Source organism: Chlorocebus sabaeus, chromosome 14 (genome assembly GCF_047675955.1).
Source record: "Chlorocebus sabaeus isolate Y175 chromosome 14, mChlSab1.0.hap1, whole genome shotgun sequence".
Lineage (NCBI taxonomy): Eukaryota > Metazoa > Chordata > Mammalia > Primates > Cercopithecidae > Chlorocebus > Chlorocebus sabaeus.
This window is the reverse complement of record NC_132917.1, coordinates 61,774,529-61,796,355: the sequence shown is the minus strand read 5'-3', so window position 1 is coordinate 61,796,355 and position 21,827 is coordinate 61,774,529. Positions and strand designations below refer to the sequence as shown.

Below are 21,827 nucleotides of genomic sequence, written 5' to 3'. Positions count from 1 at the left end.
GCAGTGAGCCGAGATTAGAGCAAGACTCAGTCTCTAAAAAAAAAAAAAAGAAAAAGAAATGCTTACATAAATTAAATAATCCTAAAACTCTCTCAGAAACATAAAAACTAGGCTGGGTATGGTGGCTCACACCTGTAATCCCAGCACATTGGGAGGCCGAGGCTGGCGGATCACCTGAGGTCAGGAGTTCGAGATCAGCCTAGTCCACATGGTAAAACCCTGTCTCCACCAAAAATACAAAAATTAGCCGGGCATGGTGGCACGCCCCTGTAATCCCAGCTACTCAGGAGGCTGAGGCAGGAGAATTACTTAAACTCAGGAGGTTTCAGTGAGCTGAGATCATGCCACTGCACTCCAGCCTAGGCAACACAGTAAGACTCCATCTCAAAAAAAAAGAAACTAACCCCAGTGTTTTGCAAGTGTTGGCAAGGATCTCAAATAACTGAAACTTTTATGAACTATTGCTAGGAACGCAAAATGGTGCAGTTATCACCATCGTTTCTGCAGTTTATCAGTTTCTTTAAAAGTTGAACATACACTTTCCATATGTTCAACCATTTCACTCCTAGGTATTTACCTAAGAAAAATGAAAGCACACAGGGGAACTGAAGTTATCACTTAAATCAATCTCTCCAAAGGCTAGGTAGAGTTTTTATGGAAAATTTGGTGGGCAGGGGGCTAGAGAATGAGTGCTGCTGACTGGTTAGGGATGAAATCATAGATTTATGGAAAACGTTCCTTGTGGGCTGAGTCTGCCTCTGGGTGGGGCCACAAGACCAGCTGAGTCAAGAGTCATGGTTCTGGGTGGGGGTCAGTCGATAGCCATAAAGTTTGAAAAAATCTCAAAAGACCAATCAATAGGTTCTACATTAGTGATGTTATCTACAGGAGCACTTGGGAAAGTCACAAATCCTGTTGCCTCTGGCCACAGGACTCCTGAGCAGTAAAGGATTATAAAAACTATGCCTATATTTTAGCAGAATTGAGACCCCTCCCATAATCCTAATCTTGTGGCCTTTCATTAGTCTGACAAAAGTGGTTTTGGTCCCTGAGCAAGGAAGGGGTTAAGTTTAGGAAAGGAATATTATCCTTGCTTTCAAGTTAAACTATAAACTAAATTCTTCCCATGGTAAGCTTGGCCTATACCTAGGAATGAGCAAAGACAGCTTTGAGGTTAGAACCAAGACACAGTCAGCTATGTCAAACTTCTTTTACTGTCAAAATTTTGCCACGGCAGTTTCACAAATAGTCATATAAGCCTTATTAGATCATACAATGGACTAATGCTCAGCAATAAAAAGGAATGAACTATTGATAGAAGAAACATGAATGAATATCAAGAATAATTATGCTGAGTGAAGGTAGCTAGACCAAAAAAGAGTCTTGGACGATTTCATTTATAAAAAACTGTAGAATAAGTAAACAAATCTATAGTGACAAATAGATCACTGGTTTCCTGACAGGGATGGTTTCGGGAGAATCAGAAGGAGAAATTTTTAAAGGGACACTGGAGAAATTTCCAGTAGTGATAGACATGTTTGCTATCATGTTAATAGTTTTGTGGGTACATTCATATGTCCCTTTATCAAATTATATGCTTTAAATATGTACAGTTTAGGCCGGGCGCGGTGGCTCAAGCCTGTAATCCCAGCACTTTGGGAGGCCGAGAAGGGTAGATTACGAGGTCAGGAGATCGAGACCATCCTGGCTAACACGGTGAAACCCCGTCTCTACTAAAAAATACAAAAAACTGGCTGGGCGAGGTGGTGGGCGCCTGTAGTCCCAGCTATTCCAGAGGCTGAGGCAGGAGAATGGCGTGAACCCGGGAGGCAGAGCTTGCAGTGAGCTGAGATCTGGCCACTGCACTCCAGCCGGGGCGACAGAGCCAGACTCCGTCTCAAAAAAAAAAAAAAAAAAAAAGTACAATTTACTGTATCCCCATTATACAGCAATAAAGCTGTTAAAATAATGAAAGTTCCAGGTAAGAGTTTTAATATATTTTAGAAAGATTTCAATATTAGGGGACCTACTTAGATCCACAGAGTTGGAATAAAGATTATTTTAAAATAAAAGTAATTTGAACTGAAGATGCAGAAAGATTTTTTTTTTTTTTGAGACAGAGTCTTGTTCTGTCACCCAGGCTAGAGTGCTGTGGCGCAATGTCGGCTCACTGCAATCTCCATCTCCCAGGTTCAAGTGATTCTTGTACCTCAGCATCCCAAGTAGTTAGGACTACAGGCACGCACCACCATGCTTAATTTTTGTATTTTTAGTACAGACAAAGTTTTGCCACATTTGCCAGGCTGGTCTTGAACTCCTGCCCTCAACTTATCTACCCGCCTCCACCTCCCGAAGTGCTGGTATTACAGGGGTAAGCCACTGTGCCCAGCCGCAGAAAGAAATACTACCTGAACTTTCCTTATCCAACTTCCCTCTGGAAAACCCAGCTGTCATTAACCCTCTCTCCATGGGAGTTTCCTGGAATTCAGCTGCCATAGAAACAGTCTGCCCATTGCCACTGGCAGCAAAAAGGCCAACAGAACCATCTACACCTTCCGATTGAAGCCCTAAATCCCTCTCCTCCATTTTAAGTTGGTAAACAGTAGTTCCTCCTTATCTGCAGTTTTGCTTTCCCTGATTTCAGTTTCCTATGGTCAGTGAAGAACTGAAAATATTAATTGGAAAATTCCAGAAAGAATTCATAGGTTTTAAATTGTGTGCCAATCTGAGTAGTATGATGAAGTCTTGCACCCTCCCACTTCTTCCTGACCTGGACATGAATCCTCTCTTTGTTCTGGGTACCCACGCTGTATATGCTACCCAAGGTCACTTAGTAGTCTTCTCAGTTATCAGGTCAATTATTTCAGTGTCACAGTGCCTGTGTTAAAGTAACCATTGTTTTACTTAGTAATGTTCCCAAAGCACAAGAATAGTGATGCTGGCAACTTGGATATGCCAAAGAGAAGCCATAAAGTGCTTCCTTTAAGTGAAAAAGTGACCTTAGTGTTCCTTGGCCAGGGTTCAGTACTATCAGTGGTTTTGGTCATCCACTGGGCTCTTGGAACATAAGGGAATCCCCTATTAATCCATAGGGGATGAGGGGGAACTACTGTATAAACCTTTTATCTGACTATTGAGTGAATTACTCATCACTGAGCACTCCCATGACACATATAAATAAACTTGTCTTTTCTCTTATCAACCTGCCTATTATCAGATAACGTGCAGGTCCCCAATAACTAAACCCAAATTGGAGGAGGGAAAGTTTTCCTCCCAACAGATTTGTCAATGAGGTTGGGATGGTTGGGATTCTCTGCTTATTCTGAAAACTGCAACTGACATCCCAGGACCTATGACCCAGCCAGTGAAAATAAACATTTTACCTGTCAGACCCTAGATCTCTGGGTCCAGCTGAGCAAGGATGTTAAGAGGCTCTGCTTTCCTTTTCTAAAAGGGATTTTCCAAAATTTAGATTTACAGAAGAAAACACTTTAGGAACTAGTTCTTTAGGTACTGTCACACTTGGTTCAAGTACTCTTATAATAGATCCTTTCCTTCTCAGGGATAGCGACAGTGTCCTGTTTGTTTCATTTTGTGTCCTGAGACCTTGGCTTGGATCCAGAGACTGCATTCTGTTATTGGTTTTCTACCCGTCAGTGGGTCTATGTCTGCAGGCAGGCAGCCAGTGGCCTGGGGGCCTGAGATACTTTCCTATGGACCATGCCAGCTCTCAAGGGAGTCTGTCTAAATAAAAGATCTCAGTCCATAAGGGCCTGCGTCATCTCTTTCCTTGCTGCCTTGCTAGTACTAAAAAATCCCATTTCAGCATCACCTACCCAGTGTCAAAAGTATCTCACTTTTGTTGGAGGCCACAGACACAGGTTTTCACAACCACCATTCTTTTTTTTTCTTTTAACTGAATCTGCCTTGATCTGGAATTGACAAACACTATTCTTATTTCCTGCAGCGAAAAAGATTTTTACTTCTTCTCTCTTTGGATATCTTTGGGAATGACTTCGGATCAGGGGCTCCATCTTCTGCACACTTTTTGGGAACACCTATTGCATCCATGGGGTAAGCCATAAAAAGGCTTATAATTTCAGTCACATTTTGAATGACTGTGCTCTCTGAAGCTGGGTTAGAATCTAAGGCTTCTTTGTTTGGAAGGAACTCATTGGGCTGGAACTCTTCTTCCCAGTTTTGGTTTTGAGCCTCTCTGTACTCGTCTCAGGCTAGTTCTCCCTGGGCTCTTTGTTTTAAGGCTTCTCTGTTCTCTACACTTTATCCTGCTCTTCTCATGGGAACTTCTCAGTCAACTGAAACCCCCTTTCTTGTCAAAAGTCTGCTGACTATATGCTCTGCCACTGCAGCCCTAGCTCTTTCCCTTCCTTTCTTGTTGGCATAACTTTACTAAGCATAATTTAGAACTTCAATGGCTTCATTTTTAAAATTCTGCTTTAAGAGACAGGGTCTCGCTATGCTGCCTAGGCTGGTCTCGAACTTCTGGGTTTGGACTCAAATGATCCTCCTGCCTCCACATCCTGAGTAACTTATTTTATTTATTTATTTATTTTAACTTATTTTATTTTATTTATTTATAGTAACTTTATTTATTGGGCTTACTCATAAAATAAGTTAATATATTTATTAGATGTTTAAGATCATAAATGTACAGATGTGATTTTAATCAAATTGAGTCTGTTCTGACAAACTATTTCAACAATAATTGTGTTTCATAAGTCTTAAAAGTAGAAATAAGATGAGCCCTGGTGCATGCCTATAAGCCCAGCTACCTCAGGAGGCTGAGGCGGGAGGAATGCCTGAGCCCAGGAATTTTGAGAACAGCCTGGGCAACATACAGCACCCCATCTTCAAAAAAAAAAAAAAAAAAGTACAAAAAAAATTTTTTTGCTTGTTTTCTGTTTTTTGAGACAAAGTCTCACTCTGTCGCCCATGCTGGAGTGTAGTGGCACCATCTTGGCTCATTGCGACCTCTGCCTCCTGCGTTCAAGCAATTCTACTGCCTCAGCCTCCTGAGTAGCTGGGATTACAAGCACCCTCCACCACATCTGGCTAATTTTTGAATTTTTAGTAGAGACGGGGTTTCACCAATTTGGCCAGGCTGGTCTCAAACTCCTGACACTCAGGTGATCTGCCCACCTCGGCCTCCCAAAGTGCTGGGATTACAGGCGTGAGCCACCGCACCCGGCCTAAAAGTACAAATTTTTTAAAAGAAAAAATTATTTGCTCAAAGGTTGTTCAAAAAATAAAAATAAATGAAAGTCTTTCCAAAATCTGTTTGGTAATTTGAAACCTTAAGTTATACTAAGTGACAGGTATTCATTGAATATATAGATTGTTCTAAGTAAAATAAAATGCTGAAACAGTTGAGAGACACGACTAGCTGGATTTCCTAGGCTAAGAATCCCTAAGCCTAGCTGGGAAGGTGACCGCATCCACCTTTAAACACAGGGCTTACGACTTAGCTAACACCTGACCAATCAGGTAGGAAGGAGAGCTCACTAAAATGCTAATTAGGCAAAAACAGGAGGTAAAGAAATAACCAATCATCTATTGCCTGAGAGCACAGCAGGAGGGACAATGATCGGGATATAAACCCAGGCATACCAAACTGCTACCCTCTTTGGGTCCCCTACCTTTGTATGGGAGCTCTGTTTTCACTCTATTAAACCTTACAACTGCACGCTCTCCTGGTCGAGCTGAGCTTTTGCTCGCAGTTCACCGCTGCTGTTTGCCGCTGGCACAGACCCGCCGCTGACTTCCAGCCCTCTGGATCCGGCAGGGTGTCGGCTGTGCTCCTGATCAAGCGAGGCGCCCACTGCCACTCCCCATCAGGCTAAAGGTTTGCCATTGTTCCTGCAGGGCTAAGTGCCTGGGTTCATGCTAATCGAGCTGAACACTAGTCACTAGGTTCCACGGTTCTCTTCTGTGACCCACGGCTTCTAATAGAGCTATAACACTCACCGCATGGCCCAAGATTCCATTCCCTGGTCAAGAGAACATGAGGCTTGCCACCACCTTGAAAGCGGCCTGCCGCCATTGTGGAAGTGGCCCCCCACCATCTTGGGAGCTCTGGGAGCAAGGACCCCCAGTAACACAGTTACTAAACATGTTTAAATTATACATGCTTTTAGCTACTTATTTTTATAGAGAAACTAAAGATATTTGGGTCTCTTAGTAAACATCTACTTTTGACCACATTGAGAAGTTTTATTATGAAAAAGTTTATATTTCTAGAACATGTGAAATGCTATATTCATAAAATTTATTAATCTGCTAAAAAAAATGCTGGTATATGACAGACAATTCATGACTACTGCCTAGATTTCCCTGTAAAATAAAGATTGTTAAAAATAATGTATATATGTAAACAAAACTACTAGAAGCAATAACCGTGAAGGAAAACAACTCTATTAAAAGTATCCAAGGAATACAAAATAAGTTTTTGTAGCTGTTTAAGAGGTGTTGAAAGGTTGTTCCAGAATGTGAAAGAGGAAAGGACAAAAACCTGAAGGAATATATGAAGTTATAAAGGAAATGTGGAACAAAAAAACAAAAGAAAAAAACCATATTTTATATGGTCGAGCTGGCTAAGACCGAATGGGTTTATTTATGAGGTTTTAAAATTAAAGCTTTAATATCAATAGTGTATTGATGTAAAACTAGAGTTCAATTTTCTCTCTCAAGGGACTAAATTTCTTGGATTACTAATCTGCTCTTTATGAGAGATTGTGTAAAAGATTTTTCTTTACTTTTTAAGTAATCTGCCTAGGAAACAAAGATTCTGTGTCTTATTGGAATAATTTCCAGTGCTTTATTATATCCCTATTTAAGAGAACCAAGTCTTCTTTTAAAAATGTGACCTGGGACCCTATTTAATCAAACGTTCGAACCTTTTGACATTTTGCCTTCTCAAAATCAAATCCTAAATAAAATCTTGATCTCAAACTTGAGATTTTTCCAAAGGGCCCCTGGAAAATCTCAAACTTGAGATTTTTCCAAACGGCACCTGGAAAATCTCAAAGGGTTTGTTTTTTCATCTTTTAAAAAGAGAGATGTTAAAAATAACTAGGTTTTCCTGAACTTATCTCTGATTAATTTTTTAAATTAGGTTTATTTGATATGTTAAATTGCATGGGAAACATTGTAGAAGTGATGCTTAACCTTCTCTAAGTTATATCTGTGTGAACCAAAAATAAAATTCAGAGGCTCCCACAACCATCTGACTGCACTCCTTCCTCGGTCAAGGCACTCTAAAATTTAACCAGAAAGACTGGTTCAAGCCATGAAGGGAAGTGGGGGTAGGACATGCCTCATCATACCCTTCCAGCAGCAACATTAATGCAGACCTTAAGTCTGATAAGAAACATTTACAATCTATTTTCTCTAAAACCGGCTACCTGGAGGCTTCATTTGCAGGATAAAACCTTGGTCTCCACAACCCCTTATCTTAACCCAGACATTCCTTTCTACTGACAGTCAACCAACTGGCAATGAGAATGTGTTTAAATCTGCCTATGACCTGGAAGCCCCCACTTTGAGTTGTCTGACCCTTCCACATCAAACCAATGTAAATCTTACATATATTGATTGATGTATTATGTCTCTCTAAATTGTACGAAAGCAAGCTGTATCCTCACCACCCTGGGAACATATCATCAGGACCTCCTGAGGCTATGTCGTGGCTGCGTCCTTAACCCCGGCAAAATAAACTTTCTAAATTCACTGAAACCTGTCTCAGATATCTTGGGTTCACATTTGGCAACCTGAAAGGGCTTCTGAGTGGAAGTGCCCCTGACCTTTGACAAATCGCCTATTTGTGCTTGGTACCAGCTTGAGCTATCTTTACTGCTCAAACCAAGAGGATAATTGGCTGAGGCCTGGGAGGCCCCACGCCAGAGAATCCCTGATCTCCCAAAATTTGGTCAAGATCTAAAGTTTATTTTGTTATACAACTCCTTTTTCTGAAATTTTACTTGCTCCAACAAGGAAGGCAAGTTCTCCTGCTTCCATAATGATGCAAGGCAGTTAGCTGTCAGGCCTCTGAGCCCAAGCCAAGCCATTGCATTCCCTGTGACTTGCGTGTATATGCCCAGATGGCCTGAAGTAACTGAAGAATCACAAAAGAAGTGCAAATGCTCTGCCTCGCCTTAACCGAAGACATTCCACCACAAAAGAAGTGAAAATGGCCGGTCCTTGCCTTAAGCAATGATATTATCTTGTGAAATTCCTCTTCCTGGCTCATCCTGGCTCAAAAAGCTTCCCCACTGAGCACCATGTAACCCCCACTCCTGCCTGCTAGAGAACAACGCCCCTTTTGACTGTAATTTTCCTTTACCTACCCAAATCCTATAAAATGGCCCCACACTTATCTCCTTTGCTGACTCTCTTTTTGGACTCAGCCCGCCTGCACCCAGGTGAAATAAACAGCCATGTTGCTCACACAAAGCCTATCTGGTGGTCTCTTCACATGGACGCGTATGACATTTTGGTGCCATGACTCGGATCAGGGGACCTCCCTTGGGAGATCAATCCCCTGTCCTCCTGCTCTTTGCTCTGTGAGAAAGATCCACCTATGACCTCTGGTCCTCAGACCAACCAGCCCAAGGAACATCTCACCAATTTTAAATCGGGTAAGCGGCCCCATTTTTACTCTCTTCTCCAACCTCTCTCACTATTTCTCAACCTCTTTCTCCTTTCAATCTTGGCACCACCCTTCAATCTCTCCCTTCTTTAATTTCAATTCCTTTCATTTTCTGGTAGAGACAAAGGAGACACGTTTTATCCGTGGAACCCAAAACGCCGACGCCAGTCATGGACTGGGGAAGGCAGCCTTCCCTTGGTGTTTAATCATTGCAGGGATGCCTCTCTGATTACTCACCCACATTTCAGGGGTGTCTGACCACGCTGCGGGGACGCCTGCCTTGTTCCTTCACCCTAAGTGGCAAGGCCCGCTTTTCTGGGGGAGGGGCAAGCACCCCAACCCCAACCCTCCCTGTCTCTACCCCTTCTCTGCTTTTCTGGGGTAGGGGCAAGAACCCCGACCTCTTATTTTTGCGCCCTGACCTTATTTTTGCACCCCCTCTTATTTTTGTGCCCCAATATCTTATTTTTGCACCCCAATACCTTAGTTCCGCACCCCGACCCTTTTCCCGCTTTTCTGGAGGGCAAGAACCCCCGAACTCCTTCTCTCCAGATCTCTACTCTCTCTTTTCTCTGGGCTTGCCTCCTTCATTACGGGCAACCTTCTACCCTCCATTCCTCCTTCTCCCTTAGCCTGTGTTCTCAAGAACCTAAAACCTCTTCAACTCACACCTGACCTAAAACCTAAATGCTTTATTTTCTTCTATAATACCGCTTAACCCCAATACAAACTCGACAGTAGTTCCAAATAGCCAGAAAACAGCACTTTTGATTTTTTTCCATCCTACAAGAGCTAAATAATTCTTGTCGTAAAGTGGGCAAACAGTCTGAGGTGCCTGACGTCCAGGCATTCTTTTACACATCAGTCCCTCCCTAGTCTCTGTTCCCAATGCAACTTGTCCGAAATCTTCCTTCTTTCCCTCCCGCCTGTCCCCTCAGCCCCAATCCCAAGTGACGCTGAGTCCTTCCAATCTTCCTTTCTACAGACCCATCTGACCTCTCCCTTCCTCGCCAGGCCGAGCTAGGTCCCAATTTTTCCTCAGCCTCTGCTCCCCCACCATATAGTCCTTTTATCACCTCCCCTCCTCACACCCGGTCTGGCTTACAGTTTCGTTCCACGACTAGCCCTCCCCTACCTGCCCAGAAATTTCCTCTTAAAAAAGTGGCTAGAGCTAAAGGCATAGTCAAGGTTAATGTTCCTTTTTCTTTATCTGACCTCTTCCAAATCAGTTAGCGTTTAGGTTCTTTTTCATCAAATATAAAAAACTTAGCACAGTTCATGGCCTATTTAGCAGCAATCCTGAGACGCTTTTCAGCCCCAGACCCTGAAAGGTCAGAAGGCCATCTTATTCTTAATATACATTTTATTTTATTACCCAATCTGCTACCAACATTAAATAAAGCTCCAAAAATTAAATTCCAGCCCTCAAACCCCATAACAGGACTTAATGAACCTCGCCTTCAAGGTGTACAATAATAGAGGCAGCCAGGTAGCAACTTATTTCTGAGTTGCAATTCCTTGCCTCCACTGTGAGACAAACCCCACCCACATCTCCAGCACACAACTCCAAGCAGCTGCCAGTTCCTCCAGAACCTCCTCCCCAAGGAGCTTGCTACAAGTGCCGGAAAGCTGGCCACTGGGCCAAGGAATGCCGGCAGCCCGGGATTCCTCCTAAGCCGCTTCCCATCTGAGAGGGACCCCACTGGAAATCGGACTGTACAACTCGCCCAGCAGCCGCTCCCAGAGCCCCTGGAACTCTGGCCCAAGGCTCTCTGACTCCTTCCCAGATCTTCTCAGCTTAGCAGCTGAAGATTGACGCTGCCCCATCACCTCAGAAGCCTCCTGGACCATCACAGACACTTTGGGTAACTCTTACAGTGAGGGGTAAGTCCGTCCCCTTCTTAATCAATACAGAGCCTACCCACGCCACATCACCTTCTTTTCAAGGGCCTGTTTCCCTTGCCTCTCCATAAATGTGGGTATTGACGGCCAGGCTTCTAAACCTCTTAAAACTCCCCTCTACAGTTCTCATAACTTCCAAAATCTATTTTTCTTTCCCCAACCTTTGCTCAAGACAACGCTTATGCTGATTAGGTAGCTAAAAAAGCAGCCATCAAAAGGCATCAGATCCCATCGCTCAGGACAATGCTCATGCTGATAAGTTAGCTAAAAAAGCAGCTAGCATTACAACTTCTATCCCTCAGGGCAGTTTTCCTCCTTCACATCGGCCACTCCCACCTACTCCCCGCTGAAACTTCCACCTATCAATCTCTTCACACACAAGGCAAATAGTTCTTAGACCAATGAAATTATCTCCTTCCAGCCTCACAGGCCCATTCTGTTCTGTCGTCATTTCATAACCTCTTCCATGTAGGTTACAAGCCGCTAGCCTGCCTCTTAGAACCTCTCATTTCTTTTCCATCCTAGAAATCTATCCTCAAGGAGATCTCTTCTCAGTGTTCCATCTGCTATTCTACTGCCCCTCAGGGATTGTTCAGGCCCCCTCCCTTTCCTACACATCAAGCTCAAGGATTTGCCCCTGCCCAGGACTGGCAAATTGACTTTACTCACATACCCTGAGTCAGAAAACTAAAATATCTCTTAGTCTGGGTAGACACTTTGGATGGATAGAGGCCTTTCCCACAGGGTCTGAGAAGGCCACCGTGGTCATTTCAGACACAATTCCTCGGTTTGGCCTTCCCTACCTCTATACAGTCTGATAACAGACCAGCCTTTAATAGTCAAATGACCCAAGCAGTTTCTCAGGCTCTTGGTATTCAGTGAAACCTTTATATCCTTTACCGTCCTCAATCTTCAGGAAAGGTAGAATGGACTAATGGTCTTTTAAAAACACACCTCACCAAGCTCAATCACCAACTTAAAAAGGACTAGACAATACTTTTACCACTTTCCTTTCTCAGAATTCAGGCCTGTCCTCGGAATGCTACAGGTTACAGCCCATTTGAGCTCCTGTGTGGACACTCCTTTTTATTAGGTCCCAGTCTCATTCCAGACACCAGACCAACTTAGACTGCACCCCAAAAAACTTTCATCCCTACTGTATTCTGTCTAGTCTTACTCCTATTCACCATTCTCAACTACTCATAAATGCCCTGCTCATGTTTACACTGCCGGTTTACACTGTTTCTCCAAGCCATCACAGTTGGTATCTCTCAGTGCTATCCCAAACCGCCACTCTAAATTTCCTCTTAAAGTAAATAAATGATCTTTGCTGGCAAGGCTATGCTGAACCTCCTTGGGCACTCTCTAATTGGATGTCCTAGGTCCTCCCAATTCTTAGTCCTTCAATACCTGTTCTTTCTCCTTCTCTTACCTTGTGTCTTCCATTTAGTTTTTCAATTCATACAAAACCGCATCCAGGCTGTCACCAAGCATTCTATATGACAAATGTTTCTTCTAATGACCCCACAGTATCACCCCCTACCACAAAATCTTCCTTCAGTTTAATCTCTTCCACTCTAGGTTCCCACGCCGCCCCTAATCCCGCTTGAAGAAGCCCTGAGAAACATCGCCCATTCTCTCTCCATACCACCCCCCAAAAAATTTTCGCTGCCCCAACACTTCACACTATTTTGTTTTATTTTTCTTATTAATATAAGAAGGCAGGAATGTCAGGCCTCTGAGCCCAAGCCAAGCCTTCACATCCCCTGTGACTTGCACGTTTATGCCCAGATGGCCTGAAGTAACTGAAGAATCACAAAAGAAGTGCAAATGCCCTGCCTCGCCTTAACCGAAGACATTCCACCACAAAAGAAGTGAAAATGGCCGGTCCTTGCCTTAAGCGATGATATTATCTTGTGAAATTCCTCTTCCTGGCTCATCCTGGCTCAAAAAGCTTCCCCACTGAGCACCCTGTAACCCCCACTCCTGCCCGCCAGAGAACAATGCCCCTTTTGACTGTTATTTTCCTTTACCTACCCAAATCCTGTAAAACGGCCCCACACTTATCTCCCTTTGCTGATTCTCTTTTCGGACTCAGCCCGCCTGCACCCAGGTGAAATTAACAGCCATGTTGCTCATACAAAGCCTGTTTGGTGGTCTCTTCACACGGACGCGCGTGACAGCAGCTAACTCCTTTCTGGAGTTTGAGTTTTTTCCTGCTTCTGGGATAGTAGAGAGCAGTCTTCCACCTGAGACCCATTCCTAGGTAAGTAGGTGAATTGGGCTTTCATTTGGCTAAAGTTACAATTAACAATCAGCTGGTCTTAATTTTGCCTTGCCATTAGAGTACTCAGTAATCATATTGTTGGGTTTTTGTTGTTCTGGTCTTTCTCCCATCGGGTTTGACCAGCTCCAACTCTAACCAACTTGGCCAGATCTGAGTGAGAATTCCAATTATGGGGAACAAGACATCTGAATTGGCTAAAACTCCTTGCAGCAGCAAAAAGGAAAAGCAAAACAAAACCATGCATGTGGTTTCTGTCTTTGCTTCCTGTCTTTTCTTCCACCTTACTCCTCCTTCCCCTTCCCCTTCCCCTTCCCCATCTTTGCTACCAAAAAAAAATCTAGAGAAGCCTTCTATTAACCTGAACCCCTTAAAGAAGTCAGAACAAAGGCACCACTTGCCACTTTTTGGGATGTCGTGTTTTCTTTATGGAGTTTTCAAGAGTAATGGGCAGATGCTTTTAGGTCTACAGTTCTGCTTTCCTGTATTGCACTACCTGATTCTTTGACTTTTGGAGATACCAGAAATTACCTTGTACCATGAGAGGATTTGGCTTTGGCATGTGTAATGGCAGATGAGAGCTACAAAGTTAAGAGTGGCTGAAGATGGTTTACATGAAGTGGTCTTAGCTGGTTTAGCTGAGCTCCCAGGAAGTTGTTGTCTAGGATCCCAATTCTAGTTCAGAGGTGCATTCCTATTATTATTATCATTACTATTGTTGTTGTTGTTATTATTTTGAGACAGAGTCTTGCTCTGTTACCCAGGCTGGAGTCCTCTGGCACCATTACGGCTCACTGCAGCCTCAACTTCCCAGGCTCCAGAGATCCTCCTCTTCAGCTTCCAGAGTAGTTGGGACTACAGATGTGTGCCACCATACCCAGCTAATTTTTGTACTTTTTGTAGAGACAGGGTCTTGCTATGTTGGCCAGGCTGGTCTTGAACTCCTGAGCCCAAGTGATCCACCTGCCTTGGCCTCCCAAAGTGCTAGGATTACAAGCATAAGCCACCACACCTGGCCCAGGGGTGCATTCTAAAGAGTCTTCTCGTTGCCTTTCCTCCTGAAATTAATCTCGATTGGCTTGTGTGCACGTTTGTGTGAGGAACTGAACTGTCATTTTCATAGATGACAGACTGAGTTTCCTCAACTCCAAAAAGAAAGGGCATTTTGCTCCTTCCAACCAAAAGGCAACCCTGGGTGACTGGGGACCAAGTGGAAGTGTCTGCAGGGTTGACCCCCTACAACGTGCAGCAGCCCTACAGGGAACTCCCAAGAAAATTAGTTTAAAAAAATTCTTGTCCAGGACGTACATACAGGAGCTGGTCACTGCCTTTTTTTTTTTTTTTTTTGAAACGGAGTCTTGCTGAGATGCCCAGGCTGGAGCACAACAGCAGGATCTCTGCCCACTGCAAGCTCTGACTCCCGAGTTCAAACAACTCCTGTGTCCCAGCCTCCTGAATAGCTGGGATTACAGGTGCGTGCCACCATACCGGGCTAATTTTTGTATTTTTAGTAGAGATGGGGTTTCACCATATTGGCCAGGTTGGTCTTGAACTGCTACCTCAAGTGATCCACCTGCCTCGGACTCCCAGTTTGGGATTACAGGTGTCAGCCACTGCACCCCGCCTCATTCCTCACTTTGAGCCCTCCTGGTGGTGCTGGACGTCTAGAAAGAGAAACTGAGACACATAAAAGGGCAGAAATGACTCACTGGTGACACACTATGGACTCCCACCCACAACCAGCACACTTTGACCCACTCCACTAAACCTTAAGGCACAGCTCAGTTCCTCCTTTTCAGAAAAAATGTGGGAAACAAATAACCTAGGAATGAAAAAACACAAGGAGAGTGGCCTCTCGCAGGCACCCTGTTTGGTTTTATGACGCCTCTACTTGAAAGTGGTTGTGTAATGGAAGAGCATGCCACGTTTTCTAATACTGCAGCCAGTTACACATTAGAGGTCTGTTCTTGTGCACATTTTAAACTGATGAGCAAATTACATCAAGAAAAATGCAGAGCCCGAAGGTCAATCTGCAACTATAAAGTTGCTAAGTTCTCTATCTCTCTGCTTTCTTTTCAGCCTGCTTTAAGTCTGCTGTTACTTTTCCACTGAGATAAAATCCACTGTTTGCATCCAACCATCTCTTTTTGCTATTGTTTGCAAACTGGTAAGTCTCTATTAATATCTCATGGCTAGAGTTCTGAAGCATAAACTACAAGAACTTTGTATGAGTATATATATGTGTGTTTAGGTGTATGTACACATACTTTGTTATGTGTTTTTGGCCACAAGGTACCAGATTGGCTTAAAGATAAAAAGTACTCATAAATTAACAGCCAGACACAGTGACTCCTGCCTGTAATCCCAGCACTTTGGGAGGCCGAGGCGGGCAGATCACTTGAGGTCAGAAGTTCAAGACCAGCCTGGCCAACATGGTGAAACCCCACCTCTACTAAAAATACAAAAGTTAGCCGAGCGTGATGATGTATGCCTGTAATCCCAGCTACTTGGGAGGCTGAGGCACGAGAATCCACTGGGAGGTGGAGGTTGCAATGAGCCAAGATCACGCCACTGCCCTTCAGCCTGGGCAACAGAGTGAGACTTCATTTAAAAAAAAAAAAAGGCCAGGCACAGTGGCTCACCCCTGTCATCCCAGCAGTTTGGGAGGCCGAAGCAGGCAGATCACAAGTGCCACTGCACTCCAGCCTGGGTGACAGAAAGACTCTGTCTCAAAAATAAACAAACAGCCAGGCACGGTGGCTCATGCCTGTAATCCCAGCACTTTAGGAGGCCGAGGTGGGTGGTTCCCCTGAGGTCAGGGGTTCGAGACCAGCCTGGACAACATGGTGAAACCCCATCTCTACTAAAAATGCAAAACTTAGCTGGGCATGGTGGCACATGCCTGTAATCCCAGCTACTCAGGAGGCTGAGGCCAGCTGCTTAAACCTGAGAGACAGAGGTTGCAGTGAGCCGAGATTATGCCACTGCACTCCAGCCTGGGTGACAGAGCAAGACTGTCTCAAAAATAAACAAACAAACACATACAAGGATGTGTTTTTTGCTAAAGAAAAAGTTTTCCCCTAGTTAAGAGACTATGTAAGCGTCACTTTAAAATAAAGGAAAAATTGTACAAATAAAACTAAATGGATAAAAAGAAAAAGTATGCCAGGGCAAATAAAGTGGTTACCAAGAAGATAGTCAATATTGGGGAAGGGCAAAACCAAGTAACTATTAAAACCAGAGGGTTTAATGTAAAGGAACTGTTCTGTTTCATAGATTGGTATCATCAGCTTCTGGAGAAACTTTTATAATAATGGACTGTAAAAATGACCATTTTAAGGACAAAATCCTTAATTTTAAATGCTACAGAATGAAAGAGCTTGTTTGGATTAATGCAGGACCCACAGCTCACTATTAAACAATCACTGATGAATGTATGTGATCCAAATGCACAGGAAGTTATTCCTGAGAGAACAACCAGCCTAGTGGACCAAATAAATGCCACTGTAAGGTTTGCCCCGAGAAGGGGACTTCCTGCCTCCCCCTATAAAATACCAAGTGGAGCACCACAGATGAAACAGTTGATATGCTTCATATGCAAGCCACATAGGACTGGCTTTATAATGACCGGAATATTCTCCTACCTAATATGTCCATAACGCAGGTCATGTTATATCTGGAGGTTAACAGGGCCCCTTTTACATGGGTACCCCTCCCACAGAATCATATGACTGCTTGAGAGGCCTTATCAAATTTGCTGTCCCTCATGGTCTTACGCATGCTTACACCTCATGGCCAGGCAAGGTGGCTTACGCCTGTAATCCCAGCACTTTGGGAGGCTGAGGCAGGTGGATCACCTAAGGTCAGGAGCTCAAGACCAGCCTGGCCAACATGGAGAAACCCCGTCTCTACTAAAAATACAAAAATTAGCCAGGCATGGTGGCGAGTGCCTGTAATCCCAGCTACTCAAGAGGCTGAGGCAGGAGTATCGCTTTAACCCGGGAGTCAGAGGTTGCAGTGAGCAGAGATCACGCCACCACACTCCAGCGTGGGTGAGACGCCATCTCAAAAAAAAAAAAAAAAAAAAATGGGGGTCATTAACAAAAAAAAAAAATGGGAAAGGAAAAAGGGAGTCAAAGAATTCACCCCAGAAAAGTGATAGAAATTTTTGGATGCTTATTCACTATTTGCCCTAGATTGGAAAATGTTTTTTAAAAAATCAGAAGGCAAAGGTTATCATGAGAAAGCTGACATTGTCTGGGGCAATGCTGAGGCAAATTAAGATAAAAATTTGACAAAAAGGCCTGAGTCCCTTGGCTCAACTCCCTGCTGGGAACCCAAACCACCCCCCCCCCCCGCCTTTTTTTTTTTTTTTTTTTAACCAGAAAAGGTAAAATGATCTGGGGGTAGAAAAGTTCCCGGGACCAGAACATAAAAACATACAGGTTTACAGAATTAAGAAATCTGAGATGTTTAAATAGACTTTATGTAAGGTAGTTGTGACTCCTTTTACCTAAATGTCTTATGAAAATGGGTACTGTGTGTGACTGGGAGATGTTTTCCCTATCTAGTACTATAAAACTGAAGGCAGGTAAATCTGCTTATTGACAAATATTAACTGAACTTACTAAATGGGAACTAGAAAGATTGCCTTAGCCCACAAAATATAGGGGAGAAGCTGGAGTGCTAGACAGGACAAATCCTCCACTTTGTAGCCTTTTGTGGAGCATTTATTGGGACTTATGACAAAAAACTGTGAGTACTTCCCAATAACAACTGCTGGACTAGAGAATTTCTACTTGAGGGACATTTACTGCCTTGTTATGGAATGTTGGCTGGAGCTACCCCTATGCTAATAGAAATAAAGGTGTTCAAAAGATTTCCATGATAAAATTAAAATGGTTTACACAGGCTCTTGCTACCTCGGAATACAAGAAGGAGATACTCACAAACAAGGACACTCTTTTTGTCCCTAGTACTGATTCTAGCTATCTGAGGAGCTGCTAGATTCTACAGTACCTGATAGTTCCCATGACCTGTTTGGCTTGTGAATGGCAGTTCTGAGTTGAACAAACATCTTGTTTGGAAGGCTGCTGCTCTGGTTAAAGAACGGTCCAAAAAAATTTTTTATAGTTATTTATAGTTTAGACCATTTGGGTGAAATATGTTTTTGTAAGCAAATTTACCTTTCTCTCTGAATTATCCAAAATTCAAATTGTGATTTTATGAAAATATAGTTATTTGCATAAGTTCAGTAAGAGTCTTTTAGAACAAAACAATTGGAGACACTGGTTATTTTACCAAGACTTTGACTAAAATAGTATACTTTTAGGTAAAGTTCAGCAAAGTCAACTTGAAAGGAGCCTATATAGCCAATCAATTCTTTTTTTTTTTTTTTTTTGAGATGGAGTCTCGCTCTGTCACCCAGACTGGAATGCAGTGGTGCGATCTCCGCTCACTGCAAGCTCCGCCTCCCGGGTTCACGCCATTCTCCTGCCTCAGCCTCCTGAGTAGCTGGGACCACAGGCGCCCACCACCACGCCCGGCTAATTTTTTTTTTTTGTATTTTTAGTAGAGATGTGGTTTCACCGTGTTAGTCAGGGTGGTCTCGATCTCCTGACCTTGGGATCTGCCCTCTTCAGCCTCCCAAAGTGCTGGGATTACAGGCTTGAGCCACCGCGCCCGGCCAAGCCAATCAATTCTTGCCGCACTTTATGTGAATAATCAGGCAAAGTATAATAAGCCTAAAACTTAATTTGCATACAAATTGATCTTACTATAATTTCTCTTTAATAGAAAAGGAAGTCTAGAGAGAGAAACTGTTTCAAAGGAAAAGTATAACACTTGACACTAACTTTTGTTTTTTTGAGTGTAGACTGAATTATGAATTATTTCTTGGACACAATAATCCTCTAGAGTACCAGATTATAATTTTTCTTCATATCTTTAGTTGGTGCCCTAATGAAAGAGGTTCCCTTTTCTGTTCTGACATACAAATACTCTTTTGATTGTCACAATATTAATGTTATTTATTTCTCATTACTTAAAAGGAAACCAAAATTATGGTATTCTCAAAACCAGAGATGCCAACCTCTCTTATTTGGCATCCTGTTAACCAGTGGAAGAGATCCAAGTTACCGGCGGCAAATCTGTACAGGTCCACAGCAACTTGAGTCCTTGCTTCTTCACGAGAAAGAATCTGACTGAGGGGCATAAAGCAGAAAAAGAGACCAAGGCAAGTTCCAGAGCAGGAATGGAAGTTTATTTGAAAAGGTCTTAGAACAGGAAAGCAAGTGTGCTTGGAAGAGACCCAAGTGGGCACATGAAGGTTAAAGAGAAAAGGTCAAGTGCCCTGTTCAACCGTGATCCTAGGAATTTTATAAGCTCGCCTCTTTCCCATGTTTCTTCCTTTAGAGCGGGCTTTCCACTTGCCCAGTGCTTTCCTTATCCTTTGGAAATGAACACACGCAATGTATTTAGGGAGTTATAAGCACACCCATCTGAGGCTTCCTTCCCTTTTCCGGTGAAGTGTGCCCCCCGGAAGATCATACCTCACCAATTTTTTTTTTTTTTGGTCTCAACATGCATGCCCAGGAAGTTGCTCCTCCGTGGGGCCTGCATTCAATTAACATTTTGATGATGTTAACAGGTGTGGACCATCAGGACCATCAGCCTCTCCCTGGTGCTGCCGAATTATCATTTTTAGACAGGCAATGCGATAATTGCTGAACCATCTACCCGACATTCTAGTTGTTAGAGGAGAGCTCTCTCTGCTGCCCAGCTCATGTCTAACCACCTGTAACAATCCCACTGAGCCCAATCTGTTTTTCACTGCAAATGCCTTACTACTAAGACCATATAAGCACCCTCCCTCTAGGCCCAGGGACTGTTACATGAGAGTGTAAGGGCAAGTTTTGAGGGATACAATTAGGTCAAGGTCAGACCCTTCAAATCAAGGATATGTACAAAGATGCCTGAACAGCTGGTAAAAGAAGAAAATAATTACTGACAGGATAACGATACCTTACGACAAAGCCTCCTGGGTATGAGTTGTACAGATATACATATTTTTTTAAATTTTTTCAGAACAATGCTTGTTTTGTATAGCTAATTGCTATAAGTCTGTAACTAAAACCAAGATTACATACTAAAACTAAAAACAAGATTGAGCTATGGCTCAATGCATAGTATAGAAGTTAAAAATAAGTCGGTTTTGTAACCTCACCTTTGGCTTTTTGTTTATTGACCTTCTACTTAAAAAACAAAATTAATAATAATTTTAAAGGGTAATGAATGCCTGTCCATGTCTATTCCTATCTGGCTTAGAATAATTAATTGGCCATAAGTCTTGTTCACTCTAAGTTTCTCAGTCATAGGGAAGGACAGGATAGACCAGGGGCAGGCAGCCATGCCATCCCGGCAACACTGTGGGACAAAATTAAAATCTGGTAGCCACTGATGTTGTCTCTGGCAAATCTTGGTCAAAAGGGGGAAAATTTAAAGGCTCTCACAACCATTTGAATGCACTCCCTCATTGCCCGGGGCACTCACTCTAAAATTTAACCAGAAAGACTGGTTCAGGCCATGAAGGGGAAGTGGGGGTAATTATCATACCCCTCCAGCACTAACATTAATGCAGACTATAAGTCTGATAAGAAACATTTAAAATCTATTTTCTATAAAGTCTGCTACCGGGAGGCTTCCTTCATCTGCAGGATGAAGCCTTGGTGTCTACAACGCCTTATGTTAACTCAGACATTCCTTTCTTTGACAATACATCTTTCAACCAACTGCCAATCTGAGTATGTTTAAATCTACGTATGACCTGGAAGCCCCCACTTCGAGTTGTCCCACCCTTCCAGATGAAACCAACGTAAATCTTACATATATTGACTGATATGTCTCCCTAAATTGTATAAAAGCAAGCTACACTCAGACTACCCTGGGCATATGTCATCAGGACCTCCTGAGATTATGTCATAGGCGGGTCCTTAACCCTGGCAAAATAAACTTTCCAAATTGACTAAGACCCTGTCTTATATTTTGGGTTCGTATCTATATGAGAAAATGTTATTAATATAAGTACTCCAAACACTGTATGGAAGGCCAGGTCTGGTGGCTCACACCTAAAACCCCAGCACTTTGGGAGCCAAGGCGGGAGGATCGCTTGAGCCCAGGAGTTCAAGACCATCCTGGACAATAAGGCAAGACCCTGTCTGCTTTTTAAAACAACTACATGAAGTTTCTAGAAATTTGTCAACGCACTCACTGTCCATAATATATTCTGATATAATGTTATCAATCATAATTCCAGTTTTTATCTTAAAATGTTGTATGGCACAGAAACAACCAAATTTCTTTGTCAACTCCATTATTTTGATAATGAACTCTAATAAAATCTTTAACCATGGCCATTGTAGGTCTTTTGTCATTTACATATAATTACTCTTATATTCAAATGCTTCCCTGAAAGCTCACAATCAGCTACAAGCCGGAATGCTTCATAATCAACATAAGTGACTGCCTCAGAGACCCATGGAAAGAATTATATAGGTACTCTAGGGTATGGATTTCTCATCACATTGCTTACATAACTTTGAAATCATACCACTGGACTGAGTAGGAATTTCCAGAACCCTACTAGAGAAGCTAATAGGTGCATCCAAACTGATAACCCTCATCTAAAATGCGAATGAAAATTTAAAAAAAAAAAAAAAAAAAACTGGGCTGGGCTGGGCATGGTGTCTCAGTACTTTGGGAGGCCAAGGTCGGCGAATTCCCCTAAGCTCAGGAGTTTAAGACCAGCCTGGGCAACATGGTGAAACCCCATCTCTACTAAAATACAAAAAATTAGCCACACGTGGTGGCACGCACCTATAATCCCAGCTACTTAGGCTGAGGTGGGAGAATCGCTTGAACCCTGGAGAAGGAAGTTGCAGTAAGCTGAGATAGCTCCACTGCACTCTAGCCTGGGCA

The 21,827-nt window shown here is 43.0% G+C and overlaps 1 protein-coding gene and 1 long non-coding RNA gene across 5 annotated transcripts in view; one reads left to right on the top strand and one right to left on the bottom strand.

Moving 5' to 3' along the window:
* The window catches only part of LOC119627245 (uncharacterized), a 30,133-nt gene extending 9,807 nt beyond the window's left edge, over positions 1-20,326 (top strand). Inside the window, exons 1-5 of one of the 3 annotated variants that reach the window (XR_012095300.1) lie at positions 1,776-4,074; positions 7,646-10,549; positions 12,666-12,833; positions 14,931-15,018; positions 18,902-20,326. This is a non-coding gene — a long non-coding RNA (uncharacterized lncRNA). Of the gene's footprint in view, positions 1-1,775; positions 4,075-7,645; positions 12,834-14,930; positions 15,019-18,901 lie in introns of those variants that run through there. The other 2 variants (XR_012095301.1, XR_012095299.1) reach the window with 2 other exon arrangements.
* Positions 1-21,827, bottom strand: part of COMMD1 (copper metabolism domain containing 1) — a 229,463-nt gene that overhangs the window by 178,719 nt on the left and 28,917 nt on the right. The window lies entirely within an intron of this gene.